General features: G+C 41.8%; 1 pseudogene; it reads right to left on the bottom strand.

Annotated features, from left to right (window-relative positions):
* Nucleotides 1–3,598: 3,598 nt before the first annotated feature.
* The window catches only part of LOC148548091 (uncharacterized), an 89,656-nt pseudogene continuing 74,297 nt past the window's right edge, over nt 3,599–18,957 (bottom strand).

Genomic DNA, 18,957 nt, shown 5'->3' with positions numbered 1-18,957 from the left:
CAGGAACAAATTCGAATCAGGAACTATGAAGTCCTAGCTAATCCTGAAACGAAAGTAGGAAAGAACATGGTCCAGGAGTTCTATGCTAATATGTGGTAGACTAACAAGCAAAAACTATCTGGAACTGCCTATTATGAATTTCGGACCACGGTCAGGGGAAAGATTGTTCACACCACCCCTGACAAGTTCAGAGAGATATTAAAGCTACCTCAGCTAAAGGATGATCCAGACTCCTTCAACAGGAGGATGATGAGAGCAGACATTGGCCTGGATAAAATTCTAGAGGACATATGTATCCCTGGAGCCAGGTGGACCACCAACACAAAGGGCGTCCCAAATCAACTCAAGAGAGAGGATCTCAAACCAGTTGCCAGAGGATGGCTGGACTTCATTGGGCGTTCTCTGTTGCCCACTAGCAACCGATCTGAAGTCACAGTTAAAAGAGCAGTGATGATTCATTGCATCATGATGGGGAAGGAAGTGGAGGTTCATCAGCTGATCTCCACTGAACTCTACAAGATTGCTAACAAAAATTCAAAAGAGGCCAGGTTGGCTTATCCAAGCGTGATTTCTCTGCTCTGCAAGGACGCTGGAGTAAGGATGGGAATAACTGAATATATCTTAATTGAAAAGTCAATCACCAAAGCATCAATGGAGAGACAACAAGCACAGGAGGATCCCATCAAGAAGAGAGCACAGGAATTCCTCCCAGAGATTCCTCAAGCGGAATATTGGGAATATCTTGAGACGTCTGTCACCAAGATACAGGAAGCTATGGAGCAAATAATAAAACAACAAAAGGAACACAGTCAAATGCTGACATATATGTTTAAAGAACAAGAGGAGCAGGGGCGTGACTTAAGGGAACTGAAGCGCCAAAAGTCTTCCCTTGTAGTACCAAGCATCCCAAGGGTCAGAGGAACCCCCGTGCCCCCAGAATAAAGGTTGTTAATTTCCAATTTCTGCCTTAACTCTGTGACAGTGTCCTTATAAAAGTTTACCTTAGAAGTCATATAATAGTAATTAGTATCTATTTGATTTTATCTCCAATTAAGCTATAGTTTATTTTTCTCATCATCATTAAACATGAATAAAATAGTAGATCTTTTGAATAAGAAGCAATAAAATTTCGAGTTTAATAAAAGAAATTCTAATTGGTTAAATGTGGTGGCAATGCTTTCTATCTTCTGAATGAATGCTTGAACAGTGCATATGTCTTTTGAATTTGTTGTTTAAGACTGTTAAATATGTTGGCTCTTGAAAGAATGATGAACATGAGACATGTTATTGATAATCTGAAAAATCATAAAAATGATTCTTGAAGCAAGAAAAAGCAGCAAAGAACAAAGCTTGCAGAAAAAAAAAAAAGCAAGCAGAAAAAGCCAAAAGCTCTTAAAACCAAAAGGCAAGGGCAAATAAAAAGGATCCCAAGGCTTTGAGCATCAGTGGATAGGAGGGCCTAAAGGACTAAAATCCTGGTCTAAGCGGCTAAACCAAGCTGTCCCTAACCATGTGCTTGTGGCGTGCAGGTGTCAAGTGAAAACTTGAGACTGAGCGGTTAAAGTCAAGGTCCAAAGCAAAAAGAAGAGTGTGCTTAAGAACTCTGGACACCTCTAATTGGGGACTTTAGCAAAGCTGAGTCACAATCTGAAAAGGTTCACCCAGTTATGTGTCTGTGGCATTTATGTATCCGGTAGTAATACTGGAAAACAAAGTGCTTAGGGCCACGGCCAAGACTCATAAAGAAGCTGTGTTCAAGAATCATCACACTGAACTAAGAGAATCAATAACACTTTCTGAATTCTGAGTTCCTATAGATGCCAATCACTCTGAGTTTCAATGGATAAAGTGAGATGCCAAAACTGTTCAGAAGCAAAAAGCTACTAGTCCCGCTCATCTAATTAGGATCTGAGCTTCAATCAAAAACTCTGAGATATTATTGCTTCTCAACCTATTAGTCTTCTATTTTATTTTTCTAGTTGCTTGAGGATAAGCAACAGTTTAAGTTTGGTGTTGTGATGAGCGGATATTTTATACGCTTTTTGGGGATAATTTCATATAGTTTTGAGTATGTTTTAGTTAGTTTTTAGTCTATTTCTATTAGTTTTTAGGAAAAATTCATATTTCTGGACTTTACTATGAGTTGTGTGTTTTTCTGTAATTTCAGGTATTTTTCTGGCTGAAATTGAAGGAGCTGAGCAAAAATCTGATTCAGGCTGAAAAAGGACTGCTGATGCTGTTGGATTCTGACCTCCCTGCACTCAAAGTGGATTTTCTGGAGCTACAGAACTCGAAATGGCGTGCTTCCAATTGCGTTGGAAAGTAGACATCCAGGGCTTTCCAGCAATATATAATAGTCCATACTTTGCACAAGAATAGATGACGTAAACTGGCGTTCAACGCCAGTCCTCTGTCCAATTCTGGCGTCTAGCGCCAGAAAAGGATCAAAAACTGGAGTTGAACGCCCAAACTGGCACAAAAACTGGCGTTCAACTCCACAAATGGCCTCTGCACGTGAATTGCTTAAGTCTCAGCCCCAGCACACACCAAGTGGGCCCCAGCACACAGAAGTAGGCCCCAGAAGTGAATTTCTGCATCATCCATCATAGTTTATCCAATTTTTGTAAACCTAGGCTACTAGTTTAGTATTTAAACAACTTTTAGAGACTTATTTTGTATCTCATGACATTTTAGATCTAAACTTTGTATTCTCTGATGGCATGAGTCTCTAAACCCCATTGTTGGGGGTAAGGAGCTCTGCTGTGTCTCGATGAATTAATGCAAGTATTTCTGTTTTCCATTCAAACACGCTTGTTCCTATCTAAGATGTTCATTCGCGCTTAACTGTGATGAAGGCGATGATCTGTGACATTCATCACCTTCCTCAAACCACGAACGTGTGCCTGACAACCACCTCCGTTCTATATCCGATTGAATGAGTATCTCTTAGATTCCTTAATCAGAATCTCCGTGGTATAAGCTAGAACTGATGGCGGCATTCATGAGAATCCGGAAAGTCTAAACCTTGTCTGTGGTATTCCGAGTAGGATTCAAGGATTGAATGACTGTGACGAGCTTCAAACTCCTGAAGGCTGGGCGTTAGTGACAGACGCAAAAGGATAGTAAATCCTATTCCAACCGGATCGAGAACCAACCGGTGATTAGCCGTGCTGTGACAGAGCGCGTGAGCGTAGTTTTCACTGGAAGGATGGAAGGTAGCCATTGACAACGGTGATCCACCAACACACAGCTTGCCATAGGAGGACGTGCGTGCGTGAATCAGAAGACAGAGGAAAGCAGAGATTCAGAAGACAAAGCATCTCCAAAACTCCAACATATTCTCCATTACTGCACAACAAGTAACCTTTAATTTATGCTCTCTTGGTTATTCACAATTCAACTGATAAACATAATTGACTTCCTGACTAAGATTTACAAAATAACCATAGATTGCTTCAATCCAACAATCTCTGTGGGATTCGACCCTTACTCACGTAAGGTATTACTTGGACGACCCAGTGCACTTGCTGGTTAGTGGTACGAGTTGTGAAAAGTGTGATTCACAATTCGTGCACCAAGCATCGTCCCCGATGCTCACTCAAGCAGGGTGTGAAGGGGTGTCATCACTGGAAGGGTGGGTAGCTGGGGTCTCTGTGGTGGTGGTCTGAGGATCAGCCTGCTGTAGAGGAGGTGCTGACTGGATAGGGATCTCGGGGTCTACAGCCTGAATCTGAGGCAGAGCCTCTTGATGTGATGCTGTCTGCTAGGTGCCTGCCTGCTCTACCTCGTGCTGTGGGTGAGTCTCTGCCTCGTGATCATCCGCCTCCTCCTCAGATGCCTCGGATGGTGTGTCAGGATCAGAGGAGATGTCGCCAGAGCGTATCATCAGCTTCAGGTGCTCATAGCGTCGCTTGTTGCGACGCTCCATCTGGTCAAGCCGTCGAAGCAGGCGGTGCACTAGATGATAGATGGGCTCTTGGGCAGGTGGAGGTGCAGCGATGGTGGCAGGGGTAGCTGTAGAAGAAGAGGGGCCGGCAGATGGTGTGGCTGTCTCAGCAGTAGCTGTGATTAATGGAGGTCTGTAGCCCAAAGCCAGAAAGTTCCTGCTGTGAGGGATAATCTTCTTGCATTCTGCAGCAGGTGGCTTCTCATCAGCATCCTCCCAAGGCACGTCAGCTCGACGTCCTAGCTGTGTAATTAGATAAGGAAAGGGAAGAGTGCCTCGGACGTGGACCCTGGCCATATAGTACCGGATAAAGTGTGGCAGGTACAGGTCCTTACCCTCCATCACACACCAAAGGAGGGTGATCATAGCGGCTGGTATCTCAGTCTCGTGAGTACTCGGCATACTGAAGTTGCCAAGTATCTGATGCCATAGTTGAGCCTCATCATTCAGGTAAATCCGCTTGATTCCCTTTGGCATGGTGGTGTTCTGACCCATAATCCAAGGAACGGTAGGGTCAAGGGCTATCCTGGCCTTGACTGCATCCCAATCAAATCGCATGAAGCGCATATCTTCCTCAGCTTTCTGATAACCGTCCAGCTGATCAGTTTTAGGCAGAAGCTTAAGAACTTCTTCAATGGCCTCTTCAGTGATTAGAATCCGCTTTCCTCTAAGGTTCACTGCATCTAGGGAAGTTTTGAAGTAATTGCAGTAGAATTCCCAAACCCAAGATGCATTAACCTCAGTCAGGAGTCTTTCTAGGAAGAACCAGCCTCTTTGTTTGATTTGCTCAGAGGCGTATTGCTGAAGTTCTTCTGGGATCTTCAAAGTTCTCTCCAAGTATAGGTTCCTGGAGGCTGCAAACACCGGATACCTCAGCTCACAGTATCGGTTTGCGAACTTTACTGGATCAGTGGCAGGGATAAGCTGGTCGGCCTTCTCCTGCGGGGTAAAATTTTTCTCCCGCAAGGAGGCATCATGCATGAGATCTATGATAGACATAGAGGCTTCTCCTCTTTTTCATTTGGCAGTTGTTGCCTTTCCTTTCCCTTTTCTGTGGGAGTCCGACATCCTGGTAGGCGAATTGAGGAGAGTGGGCAGAAAGGTGGCTGGGGATGACGGCGGTCGCGTCCGGCACGGTGGAAGAGGGTGGCGTGGCGGCGGTGGCTGCTGTTTGGAGGAAGAGAGGGAAAGGGGGGATTGTAATGGGGATTGTAATGTATGTGAAAAACATGTTTCCTATGCTTTAAAATTAATTATTTTAATTACCTCTATTTCCATTCGATGCCGTGATTGGTGTGTTGAGTAGTTTCAGATCTTCTAAAGCAGGAATGACTTAAAGGATGGAAAGGAAACATACAAAAATGGAAGGAAAGCATAAAACGGAGTTTTTGAAGAAACTGGCAGCCACGCGATCGCATGGGCGACGCGGACGCATGCCAAGCGCGAAGAAGCAGTGATGCGGCCGCATGACTGACGCGACCACGTGCCTTAAGCAGAACACATATGACGCGGCCACATAACTGACGCGACCGCGAGACAAGGAAAATTCCGAAAGACGCGACCGCGTGACCCACGCAGACGCGTGATAGAGGCCAAGCACCAGAAATTGCAGAAAATGCTCCCAGCAAATTCTGAAGCCCCTTTTTGGCCCAAATCCAAGTCCAGAAGGCATAGACCAGAGGTTATCAAGTGGGGGAATGCATCATTCAGAGGGAGTCTCCACTTTAGTTTAGTTTTCACGATTTAGATTTAGTTTAGAGAGAGGTTCTCTCCTCTCTCTTCTCTCTTAGGATTAGGATTTAGGATTTCTCTTAGTTTTAGGAGTGACTCTCGATCCCAGGTTCAATATTCCTTTTTATTTACTTTTGCAATTTAATTTATGAATTCTTCAATGTTACAGATTACATCTTTACAGATTACATCTTTACAGATTACATCTTTGAATTAATGTTATTTGAGGTATTTCATTTTAATATTGCTTTCTCTTATTTACATTATTGTTATTCCCATCTGAAGACATTTTTATTCCAGTAGATTTACTTTTCTCCTTTTTCGTCTTGGTTAAGAAATCAGTAACTCAGGAGTTATCAAACTCAAACATGAATGATAATTGTTATCTTTGTTAATTGAATTGAACTTCAATAATCCCAATCTTTTCTTAGGAAATAAATAGGATTCGAAGATCAAACCAATTAATCCCTTGACCTTCCTTTATCTTGGTAAGGGTCAACAAAGTAGAATTAAGATTCAATTCTCATCATCATTGATAAGGATAACTAGGATAGGACCTCTAATTTCTCATACCTTGCCAAAAGTTTATTTACGGTCATTTATTTATTTTACTTGCCATTTAAATTACTTGCTCTTCATTTACTTTAATTTCTAATTAAACTATTCACTCCTCATTCTCAAAACCCCAATTTACAATCTCCATAACCAATAATAAGAACATACTTCCCTGCAGTTTCTTGAGAAGATGACCCGAGGTTTGAATACTTAGGTTATCAATTTATTTAGGGGTTTGTTACTTGTGACAACCAAAACATTTGTAAGAAAGGTTGATTGCTTGGTTTAGTAACTATACTTGCAACGAGAGTTTACTATAACCTCTAAACCATCAGTCTTCTGCTCTTTCAAATTGGCGCCGTTGCCGGGGAACTGCAATCGTGTGCCTTATTATTGGTTATTGTAAATATTTTTCTTTTACTTGTTTATTTGCTTTTATTTTCCCCTCTTTATTTCTTTTAGCTACTATGAATTCTCACCCCTTTCGCTTTGAGTTTGGTTCTAATGTTATTGAAAGGAATGGAAGTTATAACAGAAACATGCATCAAGGTCAGAGCAACCAAATATGGATGGAGCCAAGAGGATCTGATAAACCCTTTAGGCAACAACGCCCTCCAAGGTATCATGGACAAAGACCATTCTACAATGCATACCAAGCAAATCGACATGGTGGACAACCTTGAAATTACCAACAAGCCCCACCCTGTGCTTATTGACCACCCTCTCAACGTAACTTCGAACCACCACACTCACAAGCTCCTTTTCACCATTCGCCACCACATGATCCTCATTTACCCCAGTTCCAATCCAATCACTCCTAAACACCACCACTTACCCCTGTACCATATCCAAATCTATCACCCTGAGAATTAGAGGTTCACCTCAAGGAAACACTAAATCGACTTCAAACAACCCTTCATCAACTGGAGCAAGCAGTAAGTCAATTATCTTCTAGACGTTCGAACATTCAAGGACATTCCACAGCCCCATGTGGACAATCTAACGAAGAGCGTAGTATGAAGGAGATACTAGAAACTCCAGTGGACAAGACAGAGCATGGCTTCGTACTAGAACAAGTAGAGGAAGCTATCATTATTGAAGAAGAAGAGTTGGTTGAAGACATAGGAGACACTGAACCTCCATGGGAATCCAAGGTTGTGGAGCATTCTGTCCAGGATGTTACAATTGATGCTAAAGAGGATTGTGCGCAATCCCCAGAGCAAGTCTTTCATGAAGAACTAGACAGAATAACCCAAGAAGCAGATTTCCTTGATGATGATAGTCACAAGTCAAGTTCTCCTAGTAATGAGCTTGCATCCGCAAGTGAATTCTCTGAGATCGAAGAATCTTCCCCAAGTAAAAATGAAGATGATACGGAGGTAGATTTCTCTCAACCTCCATTCTATGACTTAAGTGATGAGGAAGACATAGATGACTTTGATCAGGACATGGATATGTTTTAAGAATTTTGCAAAGAAATGGAGAATTTCACAGAAGAGCACAAGAGAGTAGAACTCACAGAACCACTGGAACCACCTATCCCAAGGCCATTACCACCCAATACAAGTTTCAAGTGGGTACAATCCTTAACCTTTAGCTTTATTTTTCCACTTGAATATGGTTTGCTTGAAACAGATGGCCCGCTTAGAGCTCTCTGCGGCTTTAAGATTAAGCGAGAAATGGCTCGTACTCAGAGCTGGTGCACAAGGTTCAATAAGGTTCCACGCTTCAACTTAAAGTGCACGGATTGGCATCATGATCAATCGGATGGATCTCGGAAAACGTTTGGTTATCCTGGTGAGAATCTAATCTCTAAACCGCCCGGATGGAAAAGTATAGATCAAGACGAAGTCAGATTCAAAAGTAAAGTTTGGGATCCTTGAATCTGTGCTGACATTCGTCACCCCGGGAGCCTGAAAATCTGTTTGAAGCTGCTCAGAAGCTTCACGTGCCTAGTTTGGGACCCCGGAGGATATTGGCATTCCAAGCATTGGTGGAGATTTCTGGATGAATTTAAGCATAAGCCGCCATAACAGGAAGCTCATCCAATGTCCAACTTAAGGACTTTAACTAAAAGTGCTAGGTGGGAGACAACCCACCATGGTATGATCGTCCCTTTTTCAATTTTTATTTAGTTTTATTTGTTTTCAAGTTTTATTTTATTTTATTATATTGAACCTGGAGTTTTGCATCTCATTCATATTAATCATTGCATTCTGCATACTGCATAAAAAAAAGGGTGCGCGACGCGACCGTATCACTCATGCGATCGCGTCAAGTTGCGAAAAACACTTCCCACGCGACCGCGTCGTTCATGCGACCACGTGCCCTGGAGATCGGCGTAAAGATCCAACGTCCAGAACGTTAGGCTGGAATCGTGAGGCCATTGTGCGTTTCGCACAATTGACCCACGCGATCGCGTCACTCACACGATCGCGTCACTTGCACAACATCAATCCCACGCGACAGCGTGAGCGACGCGATTGTGTCGCATAGGATTACACAACACCCCAAAAGGAGACAGAGAGTTGCGCTGAAACGACGCTGGATTCGTGCGTTTTGCACAAATGCCAGCGACGCGATCACATGCCCCAGGCGATCGCGTCATTCACTCTTTTTGCCCTCCACGCGATCGCATCACCTACGCGATCGCGTTAACCACCTTTTCGCCCCAACCACGCGACCGCGTGCCCCACGCGATCACGTGGATTCAAATTATAACCCCCCCAGTCACGCGAACCCTATCAGTCGCGCCCCCCTCTCCAAACCCCTCCACTTCCCCCTCCTTTCTTCTTCTTCTTCTTTCTTCTTCCCCCCTCTACACCATTTGCTGGCCCCTCTTCTTCCACAGCTACCCCAGCTACCCCTGCCACCACCACTACACCTCTACCTGCCCCTCCTCTAGTGCACCGCCTATTTCGACGGCTTGAGCAAATGGAGCATCGCAACAAGCGACGCTATGAGCACCTGAAGCTGATGATACGCTCTGGCAACATCCCCTTCGAGCCTGACACACCATCCGAGGCATCTGAGGAGGAGGCGGATGATCACAAGGCAGAGACTCACCCACAGCACGAGGCAGAGCAGGTAGGCACCCAACAGGCAGCATCACATCAGGAGGCTCCGCCTCAGATTTAGGCTGTAGACCCCGAGATCCCTATCCAGTCAGCACCTCCTCTGTAGCAGGCTGATCCTCAGACCACCACCACAGAGACCCCAGCTACCCACCCTTCCAGTGATGACACCCCTTCACACCCTGCTTGAGTGAGCATCGGGGACGATGCTACATTTTAAGTGTGGGGAGGTTTCCATCTCTGGCGTTCTTTTTTTGATGAACCACTACATACTCTTTTTATTTATTTTTGCTACTTTTCTGTATTTTTATTTTTTATTTTCTCAGTACTTTTATATATTGCTATTTTTATGTATTTATTCTATTTTGCATTTTAGTCATATTTTAGCCATTTAGTTTTAGTTGCAATTCTAACTTATTAGTTATAGAAATTGTGGATTAATTAGTATAGTTTACCCTTTTTAGCATAAGATAGCTTAGTTTAAATTGAAAAATATAAAAAGGAAGTAAACTAGGAACTTGAACACAATAGAAACAATCCACACACCTTGTATATATAGCATTACATGTTAGTTAGTTAACAACATTTCATCAAGGAGAAACACTAGAACTTTAAAGCCATTCAATATAAGTTTTACATTGAGAATAATGGGAATTTTTCACTAAACTTACATGACATACATAAGTGATAAATGATTCTTGAGCTAGAGAACACACAGCCTGTGAGTTTTGAGCTTAATTGTATGGTTACATTCAAACCATAATATTTTATTCATGTGTGTTCCGCCCTTCTTTTTTATTCTGATGTTCTTTACTTTGTTTTAATCTATATGTCCGATTATAGAATAGAAATACATACCAAGAGAGTGATTGAGGCCATTATTTGATTTTAGCTCACTTATCCCAAAATAGCTTACCCTTTTACATCACCCTTGTTAGCCCCTTGGGCCTTTAAATCCCTTTTTTCTATAAACCACATTACTAGCCTTAACCAGAAAAACAAAATAAAAATTCCAAGTTGAATCCTTGGTTAGCTTAAGATAGGAAGTATGTATGGTTTAAATGTGGGAAAACCTATTGGGAATATGGATGATAAAAACAAAAGGGTAGAAAAGTTGAAAAGAATAAAATAATTCAAAATAAAGAGTTTTGGGAAGCATGCTCATGTAAAATCAAATTAATTGAATTACCATGTGCATTAAAAAAATTTTATTATTTATTCTTCAGTATTTAAATAAAGGGGACACAAAAGAGTTCCCCAAATGTGAAATAAAGCAATGCACATGGGATAAAAATAATAAACATTGAAACATGAGCATGTAACATCAAAAGTGGGAAAATATGGGAAAATAGGTAAAAGAAGCCTTGCTTTACAAAGTATGTATGTTAGGTGAGATCTTAGACTAATTAAGGATTCACTTATTAGCTCACTTAGCCCTATACATATACCCTTACCTTTACCTTGGCCCCATTACAACCTTAACTAAAGACCTCATGATTTTTGGTATGTCTAAATTATATAATTGTTGATTGGTTAGATGAAGAACAAATTATAGAAAGTAAGAATAAAAAGAAGAATAGAGTGATTAACCCAATAAACACTGAGTGACTAGAGACTAAACAGAAAATCCAGTGATGGTTCAATAGCTCATTGACATATATCTCTGTTTGAATTATTAATTGTCTTGCAAGTTTATAAAATGTTTGAGTGATTTATTCAATCCTTCACCCACTTATTCATATTAATTGCATGGTTTTACTTTCCCTTCCTTATTATATGATGTATGTGAAAAACATGTTGCCTATGCTTTAAAATTAATTATTTTAATTACCTTTATTTCCATTCGATGCCGTGATTAGTGTGTTGAGTAGTTTCAGATCTTCTAAGGCAGGAATGACTTAAAGGATGGAAAGGAAACATACAAAAATGGAAGCAAAGCATAAAATGGAGTTTGTAAAGAAACTGGCATCCACGCAACCGCATGGGCGACGCGGACGCATGCCAAGCGCGAAGAAGCAGCGACGTGACTGCATAACTGACGCGACCGCGCGCCTTGAGCAGAACACATATGACACGGCCGCCTGACTGACGCGACCGCGTGACAAGGAAAACTCCGAATGACGCGACCGCGTGACTCACGCGGACGCGTGACAAAGGCCACGCACCAAAAATTGCAAAAAACACTCCCAGCGAATTCTGATGCCCTTTTTGGCCCAAATCCAAGTCCAGAAGGCATAGACCAGAGGTTATGAAGTGGGGGAATGCATCCATTCAAGGAGAGACCACTTTAGTTTAGGTTTCATGATTTATATTTAGTTTTGAGTGGGAGATTCTCTCCTCTCTCTTAGGATTAGGATTTAGGATTTCCCTTAGTTTTAGGAGTGACTCTCGATCCCAGATTCAATGTTCTTTTACTTTAAGCTTCCCTTTTACTTTTTATTCATTCCATCACTTTAGTTGGTTATTTGATGTTGCAAGTTAATTTATGAATTCTTCCATGTTACAGATTACTCTTTTGAATTAATGTTATTTGAGGTATTTCAGTTTAATATTGCTTTCTCTTATTTACATTATTGTTATTCCCATCTAAAGACATTTTTATTCCAGTAGATTTACTTTTCTCCTTTTTGGTCTTGGTTAAGAAATCAGTAACTCAGGAGTTATCAAACTCAAACATGAACGATAATTGTTATCTTTGTTAATTGAATTGAACTTCAATAATCCCAATCTTTTCTTAGGAAATAAATAGGATTCAAAGATCAAACCAATTAATCCCTTGACCTTCCTTTATCTTGGTAAGGTTCAACAAAGTGGAATTAAGATTCCATTCTCATCATCATTGATAAGGATAACTAGGATAGGACCTCTAATTTCTCATACCTTGCCAAAAGTTTATTTACAGTCATTTATTTATTTTACTTGCCATTTAAATTACTTGCCCTTCATTTACTTTAATTGCTAATTATACTATTCACTCCTCATTCTCAAAACCCCAATTTACAATCTCCGTAACCAATAATAAGAACATACTTCCCTGCAGTTCCTTGAGAAGACGACCTGAGGTTTGAATACTTCAGTTATCAATTTATTTAAGGATTTGTTACTTGTGACAACCAAAACGTTTGTTAGAAAGGTTGATTGCTTGGTTTAGTAACTATACTTGCAACGAGAGTTTACTATAACCTCTAAACTATCAGTCTTCTGCTCTTTCAAAATGGCGCCGTTGCCGGGGAACTGCAATCGTGTGCCTTATTATTGGTTATTGTAAATATTTTTCTTTTACTTGTTTATTTGCTTTTATTTTCCCCTCTTTATTTCTTTTAGCTAATATGAATTCTCACCCCTTTTGCTTTGAGTTTGGTTCTAATGTTATTGAAAGGAATGGAAGTTATAACAGGAACATGCATCAAGGTCAGAGCAACCAAAGATGGATGGAGCCAAGAGGATCTGATCAACCCTTTAGGCAACAACACCCTCCAAGGTATCATGGACAAAGACCATTCTACAATGCATACCAAGCAAATAGACATGGTGGACAACCTTGTAATTACCAACAAGCCCCACCTTGTGCTTATAGACCATCCTCTCAACGTAACTTCGAACCACCACACTCACAAGCTCCTTTTCACCATTCGCCACCACATGATCCTCATTTACCCCAGTTCCAATCCAATCACTTCCAAACACCACGACTTCCCCCTGTACCATATCCAAATCTATCACCCCGAGAATCAGAGGTTCGCCTCAAGGAAACACTAAATCGACTTCAAACAACCCTTCATCAACTGGAGCAAGCAGTAAGTCAATTATCTTCTAGACGTTCGAACATTCAAGGACATTCCACAGCTCCAGGTGGACAATCTAACGAAGAGCGTAGTATGAAGGAGATACTAGAAACTCCAGTGGACAAGACAGAGCATGGCTTCGTACTGGAACAAGTAGAGGAAGCTGTCATTATTGAAGAAGAGTTGGTTGAAGACTTAGGAGACGCTGAACCTCCATGGGAATCCAAGGTTGTGGAGCATTCTGTCCAGGATATTACAATTGATACTTAAGAGGATTGTGCGCAATCCCCAGAGCAAGTCTTTCATGAAGAACTAGACAGAATAACCCAAGAAGCATATTTCCTTGATGATGATAGTCGCAAGTCAAGTTCTCCTAGTAATGAGCTTGCATCCGCAAGTGAATTCTCTGAGATCGAAGAATCTTCCCCAAGTGAATACAAAGATGATACGGAGGTAGATTTCTCTCAACCTCCAGTCTATGACTTAAGTGATGAGGAAGACATAGATGGCTTTGATCAGAACATGGATACATTTGAAGAATCTTGCAAGGAAGTGGAGAATTTCACAGAAGAGCACAAGGGAGTAGAACTCACAGAACCACTGGAACCACCTATCCCAAGGCCATTACCACCCAATACAAGCTTTAAGTGGGTACAATCCTTAACCTTTAACTGTGTTTTTCCACTTGAATATGGTTTGTTTGAAACAGATGGCCAGCTTAGAGCTCTCTGCGGCTTTAAGAGTAAAAGGGAAATGGCTCGTACTCAGAGCTGGTGCACAAGGTTCAATAAGTTTCCACGCTTCAACTTGAAGTGCACGGATTGGCATCATGATCAATCGGATGGATCTCGGAAAACGTTTGGTTATCCTGGTGAGAATCTAATCTCTAAATCGCCTGAATGGAAAAGTATAGATCAAGACGAAGGTGGATTCAAAAGCAAAGTTTGGGATCCTGGAATCTGTAATGACATTCATCACCCCGGGAGCCTGACAATCTGTTTGAAGCTGCTCAGAAGCTTCACATGCCTAGTTTGGGACCCCGGAGGCTATTGGCATTCAAGCATTGGTGGAGATTTCTGGATGAATTTAAGCATAAGCCGCCATAACAGGAAGCTCATCCAATGTCCAACTTAAGAACTTTAACTAAAAGTGCTAGGTGGGAGACAACCCACCATGGTATGATCGTCCCTTTTTCAATTTTTATTTAGTTTTATTTGTTTTCAAGTTTTATTTTATTATATTGAACCTGGAGTTTTGCATCGCATTCAAATTTGCATTCTGCATACTGCATAAAAAAACAAAAAAAAGGGTGCGCGACGCGACCGCATCACTCATGCGATCGCGTCAAATTGCGGAAAACACTTCCCACGTGACCGCGTCATTCACGCGACCGCGTGCCCTGGAGATCGGCATAAAGATCCAACGTCCAGAAAGTTAGGCTGGAATCGTGCGGCCATTGTGCGTTTCACACAATTGACCCACGCGATCGCGTCACTTGCACAACATCAATCCCATGCGACAACGTGAGCGACGCGATCGCGTTGCATAGGATTACAAAACACCCCAAAGGAGACAGAGATTTGTGCTGAAATGACGCTGGATTCGTGCGTTTAGCACAAATTCCAGCGACGCGATCGCATGCCCCAGGCAATCGCATCATTTACTCTTTTTGCCCTCCACGCGATCGCGTCAACCACCTCTTTGCCCCAACCACGCGACCGCGTGCCCCAAGCGATCGCGTGGATTCAAATTATAACCCCCCAGTCACGCAAACCCTATCAGTCGCCCCCCCCCCAAAACCCCTCCACTTCCTCTCTTCTTCTCCAACCCCCAACCACCACCCAGCCACCATCACCGCCACCGCCAGACGCCGCCGACCACCCAAACCCCGCCGCCACCCACCCCCCTTCCTCCTTCCCCCTCCTTTCTTCTTCTTCCTTCTTCTTCCCCCCCTCTCCGCCACTGCCTCTCTGCGACCACCACCCCCGCGCCGCCGTCACCACTGCCCAGCGCCACCCACCCTTTCCCCCCTTTCCCCTCTTCTTCCCCTACCCCCATTACAATCCCCCTTTCCATCCCTTCCTCCGAACAGCAGCCGCTGCCGCCGCGCCACCCTCTTCTTCCGCGCCGGACGCCACCGCCGTCATCCCCAGCCACCTTTCTGCCCACTCTCCTCAATTTGCCTACCAGGTTCCGACGAACGCCACCCTTCTATCCTTCGTCGTTAATTCATAATTTTTTTCTGTTTCTGTTCAAATTTAGGCTAGTTAGATATGCATGTTGTAGTGGATTTTAGGTTGTTAGGTAGCCTAGGATGTGGTTAGTGGATTTAGGTCTGTTTAATTGCACTGTCCCTATTTCTTGTTTTATTCTGCTGTTACTGTGATGATTGTAATGTTCATATGCTGTACTTTCTTGTTTCTTGCTGCTCTGTACACTGCATTTTCATGTTTATATTCCTTATATGTAATTGCAGCTTTAATTTTGATTCATATGAACTATTTGATTGCTGTTTAATTTCCGGGACAATCCAATTTTAGCCGGAATGCTGCCCAAATTTCTGAAAAATGTTTCCATTCATGTCTTGATTTTGGCATTTTCAACTGTGCTTTCCTTAGATCTAACCAAAACATTTCATGAATGCCAGGGCATGCTTTCTTATCCTTTTTGATTTCCTGGTCCATAATTTGCATTTCTGATGTTTGATTCCAATTTTTGCTATTTCTATATCTATTTGAATCATCATCAACCTGTTTTCCTTATTTGGATTTGAGTTACTTATAGCTTCTAACTATGAATACTTGTTACTTGGAATATTTTCATTATGCCACTTACTTTAACCTGCTTTTTACTGACTCACTAATGTTAACTTCCTAACTCTTTTTCAATTCTAACCAACCTAACCTTTCAAAACTTCTCTTCTGATTTTCTTTCACTTTCTTTTAACATACTAACCATGGCATGATGTTAATTTTTCTATTTAACATGAATTCAATTACATTTTGGATTGTGATTTCTTCTTTTCGAACTTTTAACTCCTATTCAATCCTTAATGCACATTTACTTAGCTCATATTCATTACTCTCCTGCTCCTTTGCCACTATGTCCTTCTTTTGTTAATTGCCTCCTTGTTTTTCTGTTTTTATTATATCCTTGAATTCTATTTTTCAGGATGTCGGACTCCCACAGAAAAGGGAAAGGAAAGGCAAAAACTAGTAAACGGAAAAGAGGAGAAGCCTTTATGTCTATCATAGATCTTATGCATGATGCCTCCTTGCGGGAGAAAAATTTTACCCCGCAGGAGAAGGCCGACCAGCTAATCCCTGCTACTGATCCAGTAAAGTTTGCAAACCGATACTGTGAGCTGAGGTATCCAGTGTTTGCAGCCTCCAGGAACCTATACCTGGAGAGAACTTTGAAGATCCCAGAAGAACTCCAGCAATACACCTCTGAGCAAATCAAACAAAGAGGCTGGTTCTTCCTGGAAAGACCCCTGACTGAGGTCAATGCATCTTGGGTTAGGGAATTCTACTGCAATTACTTCAAAACCTCCCTAGATGCAGTGAACCTTAGAGGGAAGTAGATTCTGGTTACTGAAGAGGCAATTGAAGATGTTTTGAAGCTTCTGCCTAAAACTGATCAGCTGGATGGTTATCAGAAAGCTGAGGAAGATATGCGCTTCATACGATTTGATTGGGATGCAGTCAAGGCCCGGATAGCCCTTGACCCTACCGTTCCTTGGATTATGGGTCAGAACACCACCATGCCAAAGGGAATCAAGCGAATTTACCTGAATGATGAGGCTCGGCTATGGCATCAGATACTTAGCAACTTCATTATGCCGAGTACTCACGAGACTGAGATACCAGACGCTATGATCACCCTCCTTTGGTGTGTGATGGAGGGTAAGGACCTGTACCTGCCACGCTTTATCCGGTACTATATGGCTAGGGTCCATGTCCGAGGCACTCTTCCCTTTCCTTATCTGATTACGCAGCTAGGACGTCGAGCTGACGTGCCTTGGGAGGATGCTGATGAGAAGCCACCTGCTGCAGAATGCAAGAAGATTATCCCTCACAGCAGGAACTTTCTGACTTTGGGCTACAGACCTCCTTTCCTCACAGCTACTGCTGAGACAGGCAGCACCATCTGTCGGCCCCTCTTCTTCCACAGCTACCCCTGCCACCACCACTGCACCTCCACCTGCCCCAGAGCCCGTCTATCATCTAGTGCACTGCCTGTTTCGACGGCTTGACCAGATGAAGCGTCGCAACAAGCGACGCTATGAGCACCTGAAGTTGATGATACGCTCTGGCGACATCCCCTCCGAGCCTGACACACCATCCGAGGCATCTGAGGAGGAGGCGGATGATCACGAGGCAGAGACTCACCCACAGCACGAGGTAGAGCAGGCAGGCACCCAGCAGGCAGCATCACATCAGGAGGCTCCGCCTCAGATTCAGGCTGTAGACCCTGAGATCCCTATCCAATCAGCACCTCCTCTGCAGCAGGCTGATCCTCAGACCACCACCACAGAGACCCCAGCTACCCACCCTTCCAGTGATGACACCCCTTCACACCCTACTCGAGTGAGCATCGGGGACAATGCTACATTTTAAGTGTGGGGAGGTCGCCATCTCTGGCGTTCTTTTTTTGGTGAACCACTACATACTCTTTTTATTTATTTTGCTATATTTCTGTATTTTTCTCTTTATTTTTATTTTTATTTTCTCAGTACTTATATATATTACTATTTTTATGTATTTATTCTATGTTGCACTTTAGTTCATATTCTAGCCATTTAGTTTTAGTAGCAATTCTAACTTATTAGTTATAGAAATTGTGTATGGTTTACATGTGGGAAACCTATTGGGAGCATGGATGATAAAAACAAAAGGTAGAAAAGTTAAAAAGAATAAAATAATTCAAAATAAAAGTTTTGGGAAGCATGCTCATGTAAAATCAAAATAATTGAATTACTATGTGCATTAAAAAATGTTTTTTTTTTCAATAGTTGAATAAAGGAGACACAAAAGAATTCCCCAAATGAGAAATAAAGCAATACACATGTGATAAAAATAATAAACATTGAAACATGAGCATGTAACATCAAAAGTGGGAAAATATGGGAAAATAGGTAAAGAAGCTTTGCTTTAGAAAGTATGTATGTTAGGTGAGATCTTAGACTAATTGAGGATTCACTTATTAGCTCACTTAGCCCTATACATATACCCTTACCTTTACCTTGGCCCCATTACAACCTTAACTAAAGACCTCATGATTTTTGGTATGTCTATATTCTATAATTGTTGATTGGTTAGATGAAGAACATAGTTATAGAAAGTAAGAATAAAAAGAAGAATAGGGTGATTAACCCAATAAACATTGAGTGACTAGAGAGTAAACACAAAATCCAGTGAGGGTTCAATAGCTCATTAACATATATCTCTGCTAAATTATTAATTGTCTTGCAAGTTTATAAAATGTTTTTCTCTCCTATCTCAATTGTAAAGGCACTTTATCACTATCTAAGGTTTGGATATATATATATATATATATATATATATATGACTCCTTGAGAATGTGAATTAATTCAACTACATGCAAGCTTTATATACAAGTGAATAAAAACTAGAATTGCATGATGCATCATTCATATAGGTAGTTGTATTTAGATTAGATTGCATTGCATGATATTCCACCACTTCAACCTAACATTACTCATGGACTTAGCATGAGGACATGCTATTGTTTAAGTGTGGGGAGGTTGATAAACCCATATTTTATGATATATTTTGTGCTTAGTTTGAGTGATTTATTCAATCTTTCACCCACTTATTCATATTAATTGCATGGTTTTACTTTC

The sequence above is a fragment of the Arachis ipaensis genome, chromosome B8, assembly GCF_059453495.1.
Source record: "Arachis ipaensis isolate K30076 ecotype BB chromosome B8, ASM5945349v1, whole genome shotgun sequence".
Classification (NCBI taxonomy): Eukaryota; Viridiplantae; Streptophyta; class Magnoliopsida; order Fabales; family Fabaceae; genus Arachis; species Arachis ipaensis.
The sequence above is the reverse complement of the archived record's forward strand: the minus strand, read 5'-3'. Positions and strand labels throughout refer to the sequence as shown.